The 20,705-nt window shown below is 48.1% G+C and overlaps 1 protein-coding gene across 5 annotated transcripts in view; it reads left to right on the forward strand.

The window, feature by feature from the left end:
* Nucleotides 1-20,705, forward strand: part of celf2 (cugbp, Elav-like family member 2) — a 714,069-nt gene that overhangs the window by 177,661 nt on the left and 515,703 nt on the right. The gene's annotated exons all lie outside the window — the stretch shown is intronic.

The raw sequence follows: 20,705 nt of genomic DNA on the forward strand, positions 1-20,705 counted from the left end.
AGAGACGCTGCCTGACCCGCTGAGTTACTCCAGCATTTTGTGTCTACCTTCGATTTGTACCGGCATCTGCAGTTTTTATTTTCCTAACAGATTAAGTGTTCATTTTCCTTGTGTGAGTAAACATGATTTCCCTTTCGAATGGGCCCTCTTGCAAGGTGAGAACTCCACTTTTGTGTTCAGCCTAATCCAGTTAGAGTGGGATACTGTGCTGTTATAATGCACCATTTCATTTTCTAATGGAGATGCAGCTAACAACAAGGCACTACAATGAAGAAGCAATCAGGAGCTTTTGATTTGGTCAATGTCCATAGCGAAGATGCTGGTGGTGACTTAAATCACTTAATTTTATCTTTTGTGTTGAAGGGAAGAGACGTTGAGCTACAAAGCTCCTGATTTTCAAAGTATCGGAAGCCTGATGAGATAGTAGTCATCTCAAATTATTATTGAACCGCTGAGTGCAGTGAACAGGCGGCATTATTTAAAGATGAGGGATATCGGATCACGGAAAGAAATGGATCGGAAGGAGACCACTCAGCCCATTGCATTCATGCTGGTCGGGGATAGTATACTTTTGGCCTCGTGTAATAAAAAATAATAAAATAAATAAATAATTTTAAAATAATTTTTTTTTAAACCTTTGGCCTCATATCACTAAGAGCAGTGGATGAGGCCTGGAATGCATTGTTTAATTTAGTTAAACGTAGAAACAGGCCCTTCGGCCCATCGAGTTCTTACTGACCAGCGACACCAACAACACCCTACATACACTATGGGCAATTTTTACACATACACCAAGCCAATTAACCTGCACGTCTTTGGAGTGTGGGAGGAAACCGAAGATCTGGGAGAAAACCCACGCAGGTCACGGGGAGAACGTGCAAACTCCGTACAGACAGCTCCCGTAGTCGGTATTGAACACGGGGGGGGGTCTCTTTGCGCTGTGAGGCAGCAACTCGACCGCTGCGGGGATTGGTGGTAAGGTAGATAAGATAGTAGCGTTTAAGAGTCTCTTGGCAGGCACATGGAAGTGCAGGGAATAGAGGGATATGGATCATGTACAGGCAGATGAGGTCAGTTTAACTTGTCCAAAAAAATCATGGATCTAAGGGCTTGCTCCTGTTCTGAACCACTCTATGTTCTATCACAGTACAGATCTATTTGGGCAATTTATCAACACAAAGGTATTTACACGTCCCTATTCTGCATGGTCAGATCATTGCCCTTGTACATGCACTGCAGCAACGAGAGTTAAAAGGTTCAGCAAGACCTGAGGTGCCAGGAGAGCATGAGAAAAAAAATCCATGGGTTTTCTGTCAATGAGACGATTGATTTAACTGGGCATAGAGTGCGATGATGATGAGATGGATGGATGAGACGGGATCTTATCGAAACGTATAAGATTATTAAGGGGTTGGACACGTTAGAGGCAGGAAACATGTTCCCAATGTTGGGGGAGTCCAGAACAAGGGGCCACAGTTTAAGAATAAGGGGTAGGCCATTTAGAACTGAGATGAGGAAAAACTTTTTCAGTCAGAGAGTTGTGAATCTGTGGTATTCTCTGCCTCAGAAGGCAGTGGAGGCCAATTCTCTGAATGCATTCAAGAGAGAGCTGGATAGAGCTCTTAAGGATAGCGGAGTCAGGGGGTATGGGGAGAAGGCAGGAACGGGGTACTGATTGAGAATGATCAGCCATGATCACATTGAATGGCGGTGCTGGCTCGAAGGGCCGAATGGCCTCCTCCTGCACCTATTGTCTATTGTCTATTGTCTATTGATTGATTTTGGTTGCAAAGTGTCAGTAGGCTCACCGATCAGGTTTGGGCAGTATAAACAGGTAAACATAGGGGGTATAACAGAGGGTGGCACAGCAGTAGAGTTGCTGCCTTACAGCGCCAGAGACCCGGGTTCCATCCTGACTACGAGTGCGAACGTTCTCCCCGTGACCCTCGTGGGTTTTCTCCGGCGCTCCGGTTTCCTTCCACACTCGTACAGGTTTGTAGGTTAATTGGCTTCAGTAAAATTTTTAATTGCCCCCAAGTTTGTGTGTAGGATAGTGTTAGTGTGTGAGGATCGCTGGTCGGCGCGGACTCGGTGGGACAAAGGGCCAGCTTCCGAGCTGTATCTCTAACCTCTAAACCTCTAAACTCTAAACTCTAATGTCCTTCAGACCATTCAGCTCGTAACCATGGCAATGAACCTTGTGACCACATAACAACCCCTCCATTTTAACCATTTCTCATACATCAAAGCGCATCGAGAAAGAGGTTCACCAGTTGTTGACAGATCCACACAATGATTATTAATCCAGAGGACAATGCCCCCCCCCAATTGTCTACATTGCCACGCCAACAGAAGCATGAGGGGAGGACCTCATTGAAACTTACCGAATAGTCAATGGCCTGGATAGAGTGGATGTGGAGAGGATGTTTCTAGCAGCAGAGCCCATAGCCTCAGAAAAAAAAGACGTACCTTTAGAAACGAGATGAGGAGGAATTTCTCTAGTCAAAGGGTGGTGGATCTGTGGAATTCATTGCAACAGTTGACTGGAAGTTATTGGGTATTTATAATGATAATGAACGATAATGAATATGTTTATTGGCCAAGTATGTGCACATACAAGGAATGTGCCTTGGCGCTCCGCTCACAAATGACAACACAAACATACAGTTAACAATTAAGAATAAAGCATAACCACATCAAAACAACAAGGATACAACATTACGGACGAAACATGTGGGTGAAAATAAACAAGAGCAAAAAAAAAAGAGACTACAGACTTTGGTTATTGAGTAGAACTACCACTCGTGGAAAAAAAAGCTGTTTTTATGTCTGGCTGTGGCTGCTTTGACAGTCCGGAGTCACCTTCCAGAGGGACAGATTGACTGATTATCGATTAGTGCGGGTGTCAGGGGTTATGGGGAGAAGGCAGGAGAATGGGGTTGAGAGGGAGAGATAGATCAGCCATGATTGAATGGCGGAGTAGACTCGATGGGCCGAATGGCCTAATTCTGGCTCCTATCACTTAAGACCTTGAGAAATCAACTCAGGACACCTCATAGTTTTACCTAACTTTGGGTGTCAATGGGCAGAAGTGAAATGACATAGTGACCATTTCTGGAGCATTTTAACCATGACATTATGGACTTATGAACATGTCCCAATATGATTTTTTAAAATTTAGAGATACAGCGCAGAAACAGGCCCTTCGGCCCACCGGGTCCGCGCTGCCCAGCGATCCCCACATATGCTACACCCACTAGGGACAATTTCTTTTTACATTTGCCCAGCCAATTAACCTACAAACCTGTACGTCTTTGGAGTGTGGGAGGAAACCGAAGATCTCAGAGAAAACCCACGCAGGTCACGGGGAGAACGTACAAACTCCATACAGACGGCGCCCGTAGTCAGGATCGAACCTGAGTCTCCGGCGCTGCATTCGCTGTAAGACAGCAACTCTGGGGTCTCAGCTTAAGGATAAGGGGGAAGTCTTTTAGGACCGAGATGAGAAAACATTTCTTCACACAGAGAGTGGTGAGTCTGTGGAATTCTCTGCCACAGAAGGTAGTTGAGGCCAGTTCATTGGCTATATTTAAGAGGGAGTTAGATGTGGCCCTTGTGGCTAAAGGGATCAGGGGGTATGGAGAGAAGGCAGGTACAGGTTACTGAGCTGGATGATCAGCCATGATCATATTGAATGGCGGTGCGTACAGGCTCGAAGGGCCGAATGGCCTACTCCTGCACCCATTTTCTATGTTTCTATGTAACTCTACCGCCGCGCCACCGGGCCGCCCTTGATCACATTGCAGCTGCCAAACAAGATTTGAGATTGATCAGGAAAAGAACCAACTCTTATCTGTTTGCGCACAATAAAGAATCTTAATATATTTCCTTGTTTTCTTTTAAAAGTGATTTCCCATTTCTACCATCTCTTTGATAAAATCCGAAGCCAACTAATGATGCTGTACATTTCCCACCTCCCTGTCGTTCTCTGCGATCCTATCGCGTTCCATCATTAATAGCCCCTATTCCCATCTCCACGCTCCTCTTTTTAATTATGTGTCTGTAAATTATTCTGGTTTGTCATCTTTACTAATTTAATTTCATAATTCCTCTTTGCTTTCCTAATTGTTTCTTCTTAACTTTTCTGCAAATCTCTTTGATTACTTTGTTTGTAATGCGGTCCCCTGCTGTCAGTTCATTTGGAGAATGTGTCAGATGTTCTCACGGGTCTTTAGTTTCGTTTAGTTTTTGTTTAGAGACGCAGTAAGGATGCAGGCCATCCCCCACCCACTAACAGACGCGAAACGCTGGAGTAACTCAGCGGGACAGGCAGCATCTCTGGAGTGAAGGAATGGGTGATGATTCGGGTCGAGACCCTCCTCCTTCCCATCCATTGAGTCCATGCCGACCATCGATCACCCCGTTCACGCTAGTTAGACAATAGGTGCAGGAGGAGGCCATTCGAGCCAGCTCCGCCAGTCAATGTGATCGTGGCTGATCATTCTCAATCAGTACCCCGTTCCTGCCTTCTCCCCTGACTCCGCTATCCTTAAGAGGTCTACCTAGCTCTCTCTTGAATGCATTCAGAGAATTGGCCTCCACTGCCTTCTGAGGCAGAGAATTCCACAGGTTCACAACTCTCTGACTGAAAATGTTTTTCCTCGTCTCCGTTCTAAATGGCCTAAGTCATCCCACTTTCACATCCGCTCCCTACGAACTGGGGATGTGGGAGGAAACCGGAGCACCCGGAGGAACCCCACCCGGTCACAGAGAGGACGTGCAAACTCCGCACAGACAGCACCCGATGTCAGGATGGAACCCGGGTCTCTGGCGCTGTTGTACCAACTGCACCACTCAGAGGTACAGCATGGAAACAGGCCCTTCAGCCCACCGATTCTACATCGATCAGCGATCCCCACACACTAACACTCTCCTACACACACACTGGGGACAATTTACATTTACACCAAGCCAATTAACCTACAAACCTGCACGTCTTTGGAGTATGGGAGGATATTTTTAAGGCAGAGATAGATAGATTCTTGATTGGTGCGGGTGTCAGGGGTTATGGGGAGAAGGCAGGAGAGCGGGGTTAGGAGGGAGAGATAGACCAGCCATGGTTGAATGGTGGATGGAAGACCTGGTGGGCTTATTCAGCTCCAATCATCTTTGAACTTACCCGCATACACAGAACACAAAGGGCTGGAGCAACACAGCAATTCCGCACTTATGACGTTGTGAACCATTGAAAGCACCTGCACGATGCACTGCCTCAACAAGGCCGTTTCTATCATCTAGAATCTCTACCACCCAGCCTATGCCTTCATCTCTCTGCTATAAACAGGCAGGAGTCACAGTACCCTGAAGGCCCACACCACCAGGGCCGGGTAGGACAACATGAACACCTCCGCTCAGTGCGCCTGGACCTACCTGATCTCCCGGTTGTCAAACACTTTATCTCCCCCTCCCACTCCCATGCTGACCTTTCTGTCCTGGGCCTCCTCCACTGTCAGAGTGAGGCCCAGTGCAAATTGGAGGAACAGCACCTCGTATTTCACTTGGTCAACTCGCAACCCAGTGGCACGGTGGCGCAGCGGTAGAGTTGCTGCCTTACAGCGAATGCAGCGCCCGAGACGCAGGTTCAATGCTGACTACCGGTGCTGTCTGTATGGAGTTTGTACGTTCTCCCCGTGACCTGCGTGGGTTTTCTCCGAGATCTTCGGTTTCCTCCCACACTCCAAAGACGTACAGGACATATAGGTTAATTGGCTGGGCAAATGTAAAAAAACTAGTGGGTATAGGATCGTGTTAGTGTGCGGGGATCGCTGGTCGGCGCGGTCACGGTGGGCCGAAAGGTCCCGTTTCTGCGCTGTATCTCTAAACTAAACACACTAGGGACAATTTACAATTTTACCCAAGCCGATTAGCCTACAAAACCTGTACGTCTTTGGAGTGTGGGAGGAAACCGGAGCACCCGGAGAAAACCCACGCAGGTCACGGGGAGAACGTACAAACTCCCAAAATCAGCATTGAATCTAGGTCTTGGCACTGTTCGGCAGCAACTCTAACATTGCCCCACCGCAAAGCCCTTCCACCTTCCACAGTCTTGAGAATCGGTGTAAACCAGCATCTGCAGTTCCTTCCCTACACATGATACTGCCTTATAGCGAATGCAGCGCCGGAGACTCAGGTTCGATCCTGACTACGGGCGCCGTCTGTACGGAGTTTGTACGTTCTCCCCGTGAGCTGCGTGGATTTTCTCCGAGATCTTCGGTTTCCTCCCACACTCCAAAGACGTACGGGTATGTAGGTTAATTGGCTGGGCAAATGTAAAAATTGTCCCTAGTGGGTGTAGGATAGTGATCGCTGGGCGGCGCGGACTTGGTGGGCCGAAGGACCTGTTTCCGCGCTGTATCTCTAAAATCTGAAAATAAAAAAATTTAAAATACCTAATAGACCCATCTCACTGGGTCCCGACCCGAATGTTCACCCATCCTTTCTCTCCTGAGATGCTGCCTGACCTGCTGAGTTACTCCAGCACTTTGTGTCTATCATTGCTGAGATACTGGCAGAGGTGCTGGTGACATTTCTTAAGGGATTGGACAGGCTAGATGCAGGAAAAATGTTCCCGGTGTTGGGGGAATCCAGAACCAGGGGTCACACCGTTTAAGAATAAGGGGTCGGCCATTTAGGACGGAGATGAAGAAAAATCTTTTTCACCCAGAGAGTTGTAAATCTGTGGAATTCTCTGCCACAGAAGGCAGTGGAGGCCAAATCACTGGATTTTTTTCAAGAGAGAGTTAGGTATAGCTCTTAGGGCTAACGGAATCAGGGGATATGGGCAGAAAGCAGGAACGGGGTACTGATTTTGGATGATCAGCCATGATCATATTGAATGGTTAATTCCCAGAATGGCGGGACTGTCATATGTTGAAAGACTGGAGCGACTAGGCTTGTATACACTGGAATTTAAAAGGATGAGAGGAGATCTTATCGAAACGTATAAGATTTTTAAAGGGGTTGGACACGTTAGAGGCAGGAAACATGTTCCCAATGTTGGGGGAGTCCAGAACAAGGGGCCACCGTTTAAGAATAAGGGGTAGGCCATTTAGAACTGAGATGAGGAAAAACTTTTTCAGTCAGAGAGTTGTGAATCTGTGGAATTCTCTGCCTCAGAAGGCAGTGGAGGCCAGTTCTCTGAATGCATTCAAGAGAGAGCTAGATAGAGCTCTTAAGGATAGCAGAGTCAGGGGCTATGGGGAGAAGGCATGAACGGGGTGCTGATTGAGAATGATCAGCCATGATCACATTGAATGGCGGTCTTGGCTCGAAGGGCCGAATGGCCTCCTCGGCACCTATTGTCTATTGTCTATTGTCTATTGAATGGTGGCGCTGGCTCAAAGGGCCAAATGGCCTCCTCCTGCACCTATTTTCTATGTTTCTATGTTTCTAATAGATCTCAGCAAGTGAGCAGGGAACAAAAGAAGCAGAGAGCATTATCTTTGGAGTGCACTTAACAAAATAACCCACACCATCGTGGAACCGTAGGGGAAGAATGTTTTGCAGAGTAGTGTATGGAGCCACTAAGTCTACCCTCAGCAGGTCACCACTTTCTTATCGCATTGATTCATGTGGCCAGTGGGTGATTCTTGGTGTAAACCACCCCTTCCATAAACACACACCAGCTTAGACACAACTTGGGTGAGAGTCTTGATTGTTTAGTTCTTTTTAGGTTAGAAATACAGCGCGAAATCAGGCCGTACGATTCCCCGTACACTCACGTCGCCCTACACACACTGGGGGAAATTGACAATTTTATCAAATGCCAATGAACCTGCAAACCTGCACGTCTTTGGAGTGCGGGGGAAACCGGAGCACCCGGAGAAAACCCACTGTGGAACTGTGGAATTTGGTTGAGAATCTGTGGAATTCTCTGCCACAGAAGGCAGCGGAGGCCGATTCACTGGACGTTTTCAAGAGAGAGTTAGATTTAGCTCTTCGGGGTAACTGAATCAAGGGGTACGGGGAGAAGGCAGGAACGGGGGTGCTGATTCTGTATGATCAGCCATGATCACATTGAATGGCGGTGCTGGCTCGAAGGGCAGTACTCCTGCACCTATTGTCAATGTTTCTACGTAACTCCGTACAGACAGCACCTCGTGGTCAGGATGGAACCCGGGACTCTGGCGCTGTGAGGCAGCAACTCTACCGCTGCGCCACCGTGCCGCCCACTTTGTAATATGGCATCAAACCTGGACAGGGATGAGAGAGCAAAGGGAGATTGATACGCTTTGCAAAGCCTATTCTGGGAATTGCATTTTAATGGAACACAAATCCCTCATTTGAGCGTGTACTTGTGCAGTCAGCGCCTTCCAGTAATGACTCTGAAAATGTCTCGTAATAAGTTCAAAGAAAATGTGTTTTTTTTATTTCATGCTTGACCCGTTTTGATTTACAATGGAGAAGGAGGTGATGGCGTGCATGTGGCATGCGGCAATGAGATCGTGGTAACAAGGGAGGGTGGTGGGGAAGTCTGAGCGCCAGTCACAGGGCTTCGTGTACCGTCCCCCGCTGGAGATAGTTTCGTTCTATTACAAGTTTTAGTTTTACTTAGTTTTAGTCTGCTTCTTCTTCTTGCGCGTGGCGTGCACGGCCTAACGTTGTAGGCCAAGGGTAGACATCCAGGCCAGAGCAGCAGCAGTTGTTGTGGGTGGATGGCCTTGATGTCACCAGGGAGAAGCCTCAGTGAGTGATCATTGACGGTGTGGGGTGGTCTGGTCTGGACGTCTGCAGTCACAAGCAGGGCTGTCTGTCTGCCATCCCCCACTGTTGGCCGTTGCTAGCGACGGAGGTCAAATCCCGGTGGTCTCACTGTGGGGTCTGTGATCACCTCTCCGTTGTTGGCGTTGGCATCTTTCCATGCTCTGCGCCACTCCGCCTCGGGGGTCAAAGTCTTCCAGGGATTTGGCTGAAGACCAGAAGGGTTTGTGGGACTTCAGGCGCATGTTTTTTTTTTAAATCAAAAATATTTATTGAAATATTAAAATAATATATACAATACAATAAAACCAAAACAGAACCCAGCACCAGAATACTACACAAACAAATATACCAATTAAAACTATTATACAATTATATTACAATCCCTATCCAGGGTACATCCAATCCCCCGCGGTGCCCAGCGGTCCCGGAAACCCCCCAGGGTGCCCGTGGACAACGCGCGGTCCGTCTCCAACACCACCCGGGCGCGAATGTAACCCCGGAAAAGGGGCAGGCAGCTGGCTCGGGCAGAGCCCTCCTCCGCCTGGCGCCGTGAGTCGCGGATGGCCAGTTTGGCCAGTGAGTGGTCATTGACGGTGTGGGATGGTCTGGTCTGGACCTCCGCAGTCCCAAGCAGGGCTGTCAGCCTGTCATCCCCCACTTGTGCAGGTGATGGGCTGTTCTTGCTTGGAGGGTGGGGACCCTGTTCAGGGTCGGCCATTGCTAGCGACGGAGGTCAAATCCAGGTGGTCTCGCTGTGGGGTCTGTGATCACCTCTCCGTCGTTGGTGTTGGCATCTTTCCTGGCTCTGCGCCACTCAGTCTCGGGGGATTTGGCCAAAGTCTTCCAGGGATTTGGCCGAAGACCAGAAGGGTTCAGGAGAAATGTGTAAGAGGGAACTACGGATGCTGGTTTAAACCGAAGATAGGCACAAAATGCAGGGGCAACTCAGCGGGTCAGGCAGCATCTCTGGAGAGAAGGAATGGGTGACGTTTTGGGTCGAGACAATAGACAATAGACAATAGGTGCAGGAGTAGGCCATTCAGCCCTTCGAGCCAGCACCGCCATTCAATGCGATCATGGCTGATCACTCTCAATCAGTACCCCGTTCCTGCCTTCTCCGCCATACCCCCTCACTCCACTATCCTTAAGAGCTCTATCCAGCTCTTTCTTGAAAGCATCCAACGAACTGGCCTCCACTGCCTTCTGAGGCAGAGAATTCTACACCTTCACCACTCTCTGACTGAAAAAGTTCTTCCTCATCTCCGTTCTAAATGACCTTTCCTTCAGACTGGTTTTAGATTTTCAGATTTAGAGATACAGCGCGGAAACAGGCCCTTCGGCCCACCGTGTCCGCGCCGCCCAGCGATCCCCGCACATTAACACTATCCTACACACACTAGGGACAATTTTTACATTTACCCAGTCAATTAACCTACAAACCTGTACGTCTTTGGAGTGTGGGAGGAAACCGAAGATTTCGGAGAAAACCCACGCAGGTCACGGGGAGAACGTACAAACTCCGTACAGACGGCGCCCGTAGTCAGGATCGAACCCGGGTCTCCGGCGCTGCATTCGCTGTAAGGCAGCAACTCTACCGCTGCGCCACCGTGACCGCCCAACCCTCTGAAGAAGGGTCTGGACCCGAAAAGTCACCCATTCCTTCTCTCCAGAGATGCTGCCTGTCCCGCTGAGTTACTCCAGCATTTTGTGCCTATTCTGCATCTCTGGAGAACATGGATAGGTGACGTTTCAGGCCAGGACTCTTGCTCAGGCATTTATTTAGTGCCTTTCACATAGCAATGTATCTCAGGTTTCCTCGCTGTAGTACAGTCATTGAAACATTGACTGCACCAGGAGATAATAGGACAGATGAGCCAAAGTCTGGTCAAAGAAGTAGGATTTAAGGAACGGATTAAAGGAACATATAAAAGGAGGCAAGGAAAATACAGAGATTGAAGGAGCATATTTCAGAGCTTAAGGCCCTGACAACTGAAGGTACAGCTATCGACTATGAGGTGCGATCATATGGCAGGATGAAAGGCTTGTCGATATCTCTGGGGTTTGAAGGGCTGAAGAAGAATACAGCACTTTCACTGCCTCAGAAAGCTCACCGGTGTTATACGGCCAGCCAGGCCTGGGTCGAGTTTAGAAGGATCAGAGGGGGATCGCATTGAAACTTACCAAATAGTGAAAGGCCTGGATAGAGTGGATGTGGAGAGGATGTTTCCACTAGTGGGAGAGTCGAGGGCCAGAGGTCACAGCCTCGGGATTAAAGGACGTTCCTTTGGGAAGGAAATGAGGAGGGATTTCTTCAGTCAGAGGGTGGTGAATCTGTGGTATTCTTTGCCACAGAAGTCTTTGGAGGCCGTCTCAAGGGATATTTTTAAGGCAGGGAGAGATAGATTCTTGATTAGTACGGGTGTCAGGGGTTATGGGGAGAAGGCAGGAGAATGGGGTTAGGAGGGAGAGATAGATCAGACATGATTGAATGGCAGAGTACGCTTGATGGGCCGAATGGCCAAATTCTGCTCCTATCACTTATGACCTTATGATCGTACTTAGTGTAGTCACCATTTAATATCGACAAACATATATTAGTGGCTCCAGTGAATATATAACGGGGTAACTGGGCAGCACAGTGGTGCAGCAGTCGAGCTCCGAAACGTCACCTATCCATGTTCTCCACAGATGCTGCCTGACCCACTGAGTTACTCCAGCACTCTGTGAAACGTCACCCATCCATGTTCCCCGCAGATGCTGCCTGACCTGCTGAGTTACTCCAGCACTCTGTGAAACGTCACCCATCCATGTTCCCCACAGATGCTGCCTGACCCGCTGAGTTACTCCAGCACTCTGTGGAACGTCACCTATCCATGTTCTCCAGAGATGCTGCCTGACCCGCTGAGTTACTGCAGCACTCTGTGTCTTTTTTGCTGGTAAGTCTGATTAGCAGAACAAGAGAGGTCTCTGGATAAATCAATGCAGGCACGGGAATTACTTAAGCAACAGCTGGATATCATGAAAGCAGGATCATGGAGTTAGTTTCAATAAGCCTAATGGACGAAATCTTCAATGTTGTCTGGGAGAATTCAACATTTCTCTTGCTCAGGCAAGATATAGTCTTCCTTACAGGAACCCTTCCTTGAAAGGGCGGTGAATCTGTGGAATTCATTGCCACTGACAGCTGAAGAGGCCAGGTCATTGGATATTTTTAAGGCCGAGATTGTCAGATTCTTGATCAGTACGGGTGTCAGGGGGGGTTATTGGGAGAAGGCAGGAGAATAGAGTTGGGGGGGAAAGATAGATCAGCCATGATTGATTGGCGGAGTAGACTTGATGGGCCAAATGGCCTAATTCTGTTCCTATCACCAAAGAACTTATGAACTGAACCATCCCACCAACAACTAGAGAACAGTCCTCAGCAACTATCTACCTCATTGAAGACCCTTGGACTATCTTTAATCGGCCTAATTCTGTTCCTATAACTTATGAGCTTATACACCGATGAGCCTAAACATTATGTGAGAAAATAACTGCAGATGCTGGTACAAATCGAAGGTATTTATTTCACAAAATGCTGGAGTAACTCAGCAGGTCAGGCAGCATCTCAGGAGAGAAGGAATGGACGTTTCGGGTCAAGATATATATACACAATGCTATACACTAGTCTGAAGAAGGGTCTCGACCCGAAACGTCACCCATTCCTTCTCTCCTGAGATGCTGCCTGAGCCTAAACATTATGACCTGATGAGCCAAAACATTATGACCACCGGCCTAATATGCTGTTGGTCCTCCGTGTGCAGCCCCATACGCAGCAGGGTGCGATGCACTGTGTGTATTGTGACACATTCCTCCCGTGGCCACCATTAAAATTGGCTGATCGGCGTAGATAGAGTGAACCTATCATACTGGTATGGTTGTGTTTGCGGTGCATGCCTATGCCTGATTGATGTACGTTCATTTGCTAACATGTTGTACATTTACAAACCCATGCGACTTAGATCACAGTGTACATTAGCGTGCCTACATAACGTGCCTGGCCACCTCCGTGTGTTGTACATTCACGGAGCTGTGCGATGTAGATTAACACATCAGTGTGGAGCAGAATGTAGGGCATTTGCGAAGACATTATCGCGAGGCTGAAGAAGGGTCTCGATCCGAATCGTCACCCATTCCTTCTCTCCAGAGACGCTGCCTGTCCCGCTGAGTTACCCCAGCATTTCTGCGCCTATCACCTTATTCTGAATTCTTTTGTGCGATTCGCACCGAATGTCTTTGTGAGCTTTGTGTTCCATGTTGAGCAATCCTTGCTCTCCTTGTAAAAAGAAGGAACTGCAGATGCTGGTTTATACCAAAGATAGAGAAAACGAACTGGAGCACGGATATCAGGGGTCATGGGGAGAAGGCATGAGAATGGGGTTTGAAGGGAGAGATAGATCAGCCATGATTCAATGGCGAGTAGACCCGATGGGCCGAATGGTTGAATTATGCTCCAAAAACATGAACTTGAAGGAGATTGACCTGGATGGGCCGAATGGCCTAATTCTTCTCCTATAACATGAACGAAGGAGATTGACATGGATGAGCCAAATGGCCTAATTCTTCTCCTATCACTTATGACTTGGGGATCTTATCGAAACATATAAGATTATTAAGGGTTGGACACGTTAGAGGCAGGAAACATGTTCCCAATGGTATGTTGGCATTCATAGCAAAAGAATTTGAGATTAGGAGCAGGGAGGTTCTACTGCAGGTGTACAGGGCATTGGTGAGACCGCACCTGGAGTATTGTGTGCAGTTTTGGTCTCCTAATCTGAGGTAAGACGTTCTTGCCTTAGAGGGAGTACAGAGAAGGTTCACCAGATTGATCCCTGGGATGGCGGGACTTTCATATGAAGAAAGACTGGATAGACTAGGCTTGTACTCGCTGGAATTTAGAAGACTGAGGGGGGATCTTATAGAAACATATAAAATTCTTAAGGGGTTGGAGAGGCTAGATGCGGGAAGATTGTTCCCGATGTTGGGGGAGTCCAGAACCAGGGGTCACAGCTTAAGGATAAGGGGGAAGTCTTTTAGGACCGAGATGAGAAAACATTTCTTCACACAGAGAGTGGTGAGTCTGTGGAATTCTCTGCCACAGAAGGTAGTTGAGGCCAGTTCATTGGCTATATTTAAGAGGGAGTTAGATGTGGCCCTTGTGGCTAAAGGGATCAGGGAGTATGGAGAGAAGGCAGGTACAGGTTACTGAGCTGGATGATCAGCCATGATCATATTGAATGGCGGTGCAGGCTCGAAGGGCCGAATGGCCTACTCCTGCACCTATTTTCTATGTTTCTATGTTTCTAATGTTCGGGGAGTTCAGAACCAGGGGCCACAGTTTAAGAATAAGGGGTAGGCCATTTAGAACGGAGATGAGGAAAAACTTTTTCAGTCAGAGAGTTGTGAATCTGTGGAATTCTCTGCCTCAGAAGGTAGTGGAGGCCAGTTCTCTGAATGCATTCAAGAGAGAGCTAGATAGAGCTCTTAAGGATAGCGGAGTCAGGGGGTATGGGGAGAAGGCAGGAACGGGGTACTGATTGAGAATGATCAGCCATGATCACATTGAATGGCGGTGCTGGCTCGAAGGGCCGAATGGCCTCCTCCTGCAACTATTGTCTATTGTCTATTGTCTAGTGTCTATTGACCTCATGTAACTCAGCAGGTCAGGTAGCTTGTCTGGAGAAAAAAGCTGGGTGACATTTTGGGTCGGGGCCCTTCTTCGGACTGATGGTTGGGGTGGGGGAGGTGGGGGCAGATCTGGAAGCGAGAAAAGACCAGGACAAATCAGGGCCGGCAACAGATGACCTGAGGCAGAGTGGTTCCCCGAAAGACCAATTGTTGGCTGGGGACTGTGTGATCCCAAGAGGGGTACATCATTGTGAACTGTGGAACTGGTTAAACGACCAAGGTGAAGGAAGGAGGGAAAGGGGGGGAGGAAGGGGAATGTAATAAAGTGCCGAAGTAACTGACCCGTCTGATTGGGTTTCCACCATGGTCGTCGCAACTAAGAAAAACAAACAGGAGATCTGCATCTGCATCAATCCCAGAGATCTTAATACTGCTATCAAGCGCCCTCACTATCCTATGCGAACCACAGAAGATGTCGCTGCACAGATTGGCAGCGCAGCAGTGTTTTCTGTCCTGGATGCCAAAAGCTCCTTTTGGCAGATCCCACTTCTGACACCATGTAATAAAGTGCTAAGTCCACGCTAAGATACAACGCATCATTTTATTGAAGCACTTACATCATAGGACCTGCAGTACATTACAGCTCCGAGCTGCTCCATCTACTGCCTGACGTAGGCGAGTTCTTAATATTATAAAGCACCTACTAGGCGGGACTACGACTAACGAGCACTACGATTGGCTAGCATGCAATAGCCCATCTACAGGGAGTGTTAATGGAAGTTACTTACAATTAGAGAATTCGCCGTTCATACCGCCGGGGTGTAAGCTGTCCAAGCGAAATACTGAACGAGGTGCCGTTCCTCCAACTTTGTGTGTGGCCCGACTCTGGCAATGGAGGAGGCCCAGGACAGAAAGGTCGGAATGGGAATGGGAAGAGTAGTTGAAGTGGTTGGCAACCAGGAGATCCCGTAGGCCTTGACGAAAGGTCAATAGGTCTATATTTGGTCTCGCTGATGTACAGGAGCACACGTTGGGAACAGCGCAAAGAAAAGCTGTTCACTCTACCTTGATAAACATGACAATAATAAACTAAACTTAAACTAAAGTCAAACTCATCATTGATATAAACCGATAGAAGCCTTTAGAAGGATGAGAGTGGATCTTATCGAAACGTATAAGATTATTAAGGGGTTGGACGCGTTAGAGGCAGGAAACATGTTCCCAATGATTGGGGGAGTCCAGAACAAGGAGCCACAGTTTAAGAATAAGGGGTAGGCCATTTAGAACGAAGATGAGGAAAAATCTTTTCAGTCAGAGAGTTGTGAATCTGTGGAATTCTCTGCCTCAGAAGGCAGTGGAGGCCAATTCTCTGAATGCATTCAAGAGAGAGCTGGATAGAGCTCTTAAGGATAGCGGAGTCAGGGGGTATGGGGAGAAGGCAGGAACGGGGTACTGATAGAGAATGATCAGCCATGATCACATTGAATGGCAGTGCTGGCTTGAAGGGCCGAATGGCCTACTCCTGCAACTATTGTCCATTGTCTATTTAGTTCTGTTTAGTTTAGAGATACAGCATGGAAACAGGCCCTTCGGCCCACCGGGTCCGCGCCGACCAGCGATCCCCGCACATTAACACTATCCTACACACACCAGGGGCAATTTTTACATTTACCAAGCCAATTAACCTACATACCTGCATGTCTTTGGAGTGTGGGAGGAAACCCGAAGATCTCAGAGAAAACCCCACGCAGGTCACGGGAAGAACGTACAAACTACGTATAGACGGCGCCTGTAATCGGGATCGAACCGGGGACTCGGGCGCTGCAGGCGCTGACGAGCAACAACTCTACCGCTGCGCCACCGTGTCAATGCAGGATGTGGAGGAAGGAAGAGCGTGCAGACCAATAAGTGGGGGGGGGGTGGGCCTGATGGGGTTGTTTTGGGAGCCATGGGCCGAATGGCCTTTGTTAGAAAAAGTTTTGAGGGAAAGTTAGATGAGAGCGATGGCATCGAGCGTCGAGGGTTACGGGGAGAAGGATGGGGTTGAGAGGGAGAGATTAGATCAGCCATGATTGAATGGCGGAGTAGACTGGATGGGCCAAATGGCCTAATTCTGCTCCTGTCACTTATAATAATAATAATAATAATGTATTTTATTTATATAGCGCTTTTCATATACTCAAAGATGCTTTACAGAGATTTAGAGAACATACGGAAATGAATAAATAGATAAATAAGTAAATAAGTAAACGAACAGAGAAAGGAGACAGAAGGTGAGGTGACCTTCAATGGTTGAAGGCAGTACTGAACAGGTGAGACTTCAGCGATGTTTTGAATGTGGTGAGTGTGGAGGAGTCTCTAACGGTTTGGGGTAGTGAGTTCCATAGGGTGGGAGCAGCGATGGAGAAAGCCCTGTCCCCCCAGGATCTGAGTTTGGTCCGGATGTGGGGGGATAGGAGATTGGCAGCGGCAGAGTGGAGGGTGCAGGTGGGAGTGTGCCTGTGGAGGAGGTCGGTCAGGTAGGATGGGGCCAGGTTATGGAGGGCTTTGTAGGTTATGAGGAGGATTTTGTACTGGATTCTCTGGGGGATGGGGAGCCAGTGGAGTTTATAAAGGACGGGGGTGATATGGTCACGGATCGAGGTGTGTGTGAGTAGACGGGCAGCGAAGTTTTGAATGTATTGAAGTTTATTGATGATTTTTGAGGGTGCGCCATAGAGGAGGCTGTTGCAGTAGTCCAGACGGGAGGTGATGAAGGCGTGGATGAGGGTTTCTGCAGCTGTGGAGGAGAGGGATGGACGGAGACGGGCAATGTTTTTGAGGTGGAAGAAGGCTGTCTTTGTGATGTGTTTGATGTGTTTGTCGAAGGAGAGGGTTTGATCAAGGATGATTCCAAGATTCCGGATGTGAGGTGAGGTGGATACTGGGAGACCATCAATGTTGAGGATGAAGTTTTGGGTGGATTTGGTGAGCGTTTTTGGACCAATGATGATGATTTCAGATTTGTTGCAATTGAGTTTGAGGAAGTTTGATTGAATTTATGAATTTATGAATTTATGAATTTATGAACGTATAACACGGGGTAAATAAAAGCTGATTTATCGGAAAAGCCAGAATTGGGGAAGAGAGCATGTTGAAGACAAAAGGCTTATGTGTGGGATTAAACAAAACACATGAATATGGGGGGTACGGTGGCACAGCGGTAGAGTTGCTGCCTTACAGCGAATTCAGCGCCGGAGTCCCGGGTTCCATCCCGACCACGGGCGCTGTCTGTACGGAGTTTGTACGTTCTCCCGTTACCTGCGTGGGTTTTCTCCGAGATTTTCGGTTTACTCCCACGCTCCAAAGACGTACAGGTTTGTAGGTTAATTGGTTAATAGGTAAATGTAAACATTGTCCCCAGTGAGTATAGGATAGTGTTAGTGTGCGGGGATCGCTGGTCGGCGCGGTCCCGGCGGGCCGAAAGGGCCTGTTTCTGCGCTGTATCTCTAAACTAAATCTCTAAACCAAAAGTGGGTGAAGAAATGGAGGCAGGGAGAAATTAGTCAGGAGAGATCGCTAACTGCCTCACGCACGAATGAGATTAAAACAATATCTGGAATGTGCGCTGCAGATTAATAGGATTGCCGCTGATCCAGGTTTAGTTTTATCTTTTCAGCCATAGGACGTAAAATGATTTGATATAGATCTGTGTTATCAGACTGGCAAAGTAACTTGCATTATAAGAATTAATGCGTCGTTGGAAATTCATTGAAACATCACACTTGCGTAGGTCTGATTTTAGTTTGCAAATGTATGCATATCTCCACCTGTACACACAGACTGGAAGTATCTCATATTTAATATGTGCAGTGCAGTGATCTCTCTAATCTGATCACAATTGTGCTCCGTTTAATTTAATTGCATTTTAGAGAGGACGTGTTCATTAACCAGGTCGTGCCTAGTGGAAACACAGAGGGAGGTTTGGTCTAATATAAGTGAATGGCCTCTCTCTTGTCTTTGTGCATAAGATATTAACAATGGTTGCTTACATATTGACATAACATCCCTTTAAATAATTCTAAGAGTTCACGTTGGTGTGTGTGTGTGTGTGTGTGTGGTCATTAGTGTTCGGAGTAGAATTAGGCCATTCGGCCCATCAAGTCTACTCCGCCATTCAATCATGGCTGATCTGTCTCTCTCTCCTAGCCCCATTCTCCTGCCTTCTCCACAAAACCCCTGACACCCGCACTAATCAAGAATCTATCTGTCTCTGCCTTAGAAAATATCCATTGGGCTTCTGTGGCAATGAATTCCACAGATTTACTTTGGGGCAAGTGTTTTTGTTGTAATTGTAATCCAATAGTAACCTAAAGTGGTCACTCTTCCAAGACAAATATTAATCTATTTAAATTAAATTGGATGGTTCCTTGGTTGAAAGCAGTTTACGCAAACGTCTGATGAGGAGAACAAGAAATTATATTTTTGGGGTATATGTTTCTGACCTGTTTTTTTCCACACCTCGAGGATGTTGCCAGGACTCGAGGGCCTGAGCTACAGGGAGAGGTTGAGCAGGCTGGGACTCTATTCCTTGGAGCGCAGGAGGGTGAGGGGTGATCTTATAGAGGGGTACAAAATCATGAGAGGAATAGATCGGGTAGTTGCTTTCTCAGAATAGGGGAATCGAGGACCAGAGGACAAAGGTTTAAGGTGAAGGGGAAAAGATTTAATAGGAACCTGAGGGGTAACCTTTTCCACACAAAGGGTGGTGGGTGTATGGAACGAGCTGCCAGAGGAGGTAGCCGATTCAGGGACTATTTCAATGTTTACAAAACAATTACACAGGTACATGGATAGGACAGGTTTAGTTTAGAGATACAGCGCGGAAACAGGCCCTTCGGCCCACCGGGTCCGTGCCGACCAGCGATCCCCGCACATTAACACTATCCTACACCCACTAGGGACAATTTTTTCATTTTACCCAGCCAATTAACCTACATACCTGCACATGTTTGGAGTGTGGGAGGAAACCGAAGATCCCGGAGAAACCCCACGCAGGTCACGGGGAGAACGTACAAACTCCGTACAGACGGCGCCCGTGGTCAGGATCGAACCTGGATCTCTGGCGCTGCATTCGCTGTAAGGCAGCAACTCTACCGCTGCGCCACCCCTAGGTTTGGAGGGACATGGGCCAAACATGAGCGGGTGGGACTAGTGTAGCTGGGACATTGTTGGCCGGTGTGGGCAAGTTGGGCTGAAGGGCCTGTTTCCACACTGTATGGCTCTCTGACTTTATGAACTCGAAAGAGTTGGTAAAGATAACACAGTATCTTCTGCAGGGATGAAGGGAAAATCGGTGGTGGGGTCATTTCGGTTACCTCCGATGTGATTCCACCACTCAGCGCATCTTCCCATCTCCATCCCCCCCCCCCCCCCCCCCCCCTTTCTGCCTTCCGCGATTGTAATGCGCGATTGGAGAACCACTTCTGCGACCAGCGCACATGGAGGCACCTGGGGGTTGGGCGCCATCTTGGATCAGGATGATCCACCTGCGATGAGAATATATTAGGCATGATGGGTAAGTGTGCAGATGGCACCCAAGTGGATGGTACTGTAGGTAGCAAAGATGGTTATCTACAACAAGCTCGTTTCTGTGCTGCGTGACTCTCTGCCTCTCCTTGACTTTCCTACCACTAGATGGAGTGCCACTGGCAATCAGAGATGCATGGTGCCATCATTGAGGCATACAGTCAAGCAAACCTGTCCTATCCATGTACCTGTCTTACTGCTTCTTAATCGCTGGGTTAGTCCCTGCCTCAACTACCTCCTCTGGCAGCTCGTTCCATACGCCCACCGCCCTTTGTGTGAAAAAGATTCCTATTCAATCTTTTCCCCCTTCTCCTTAAACCCCTGTCCTCTGGTCCTCGATTCCCCTACTCTGGGCAAGAGACTCTACCCGATCTATTCCTCGCACGCTTTGCGTTCAAGTATTTTCTCTTGCTTGCTGGCACCACAGGGCAGTTGGGGTGGCGCAGCTGGTAGAGTTGCTGCCTCACGGCTCCAGAAACCCCGATTCGATCCTGACTTCGGCTGCTGTCTGTGCGGAGTTTGCACGTTCTCCTCGTGATTTTTTAGGTTTTTTAGATTTAGAGATACAGTGCGGAAACAGGCCTTTCGGCCCACCGAGTCCGCGCCGCCCAGCGATCCCCGCACACTAACACTATCCTACACACACTAGGGACAATTTTTTTTACATTTACCCAGCCAATTAACCTACATACCTGTACGTCTTTGGA

The sequence above is a fragment of the Rhinoraja longicauda genome, chromosome 23 (assembly GCF_053455715.1).
Source record: "Rhinoraja longicauda isolate Sanriku21f chromosome 23, sRhiLon1.1, whole genome shotgun sequence".
In the NCBI taxonomy this organism is placed as follows: domain Eukaryota; kingdom Metazoa; phylum Chordata; class Chondrichthyes; order Rajiformes; family Arhynchobatidae; genus Rhinoraja; species Rhinoraja longicauda.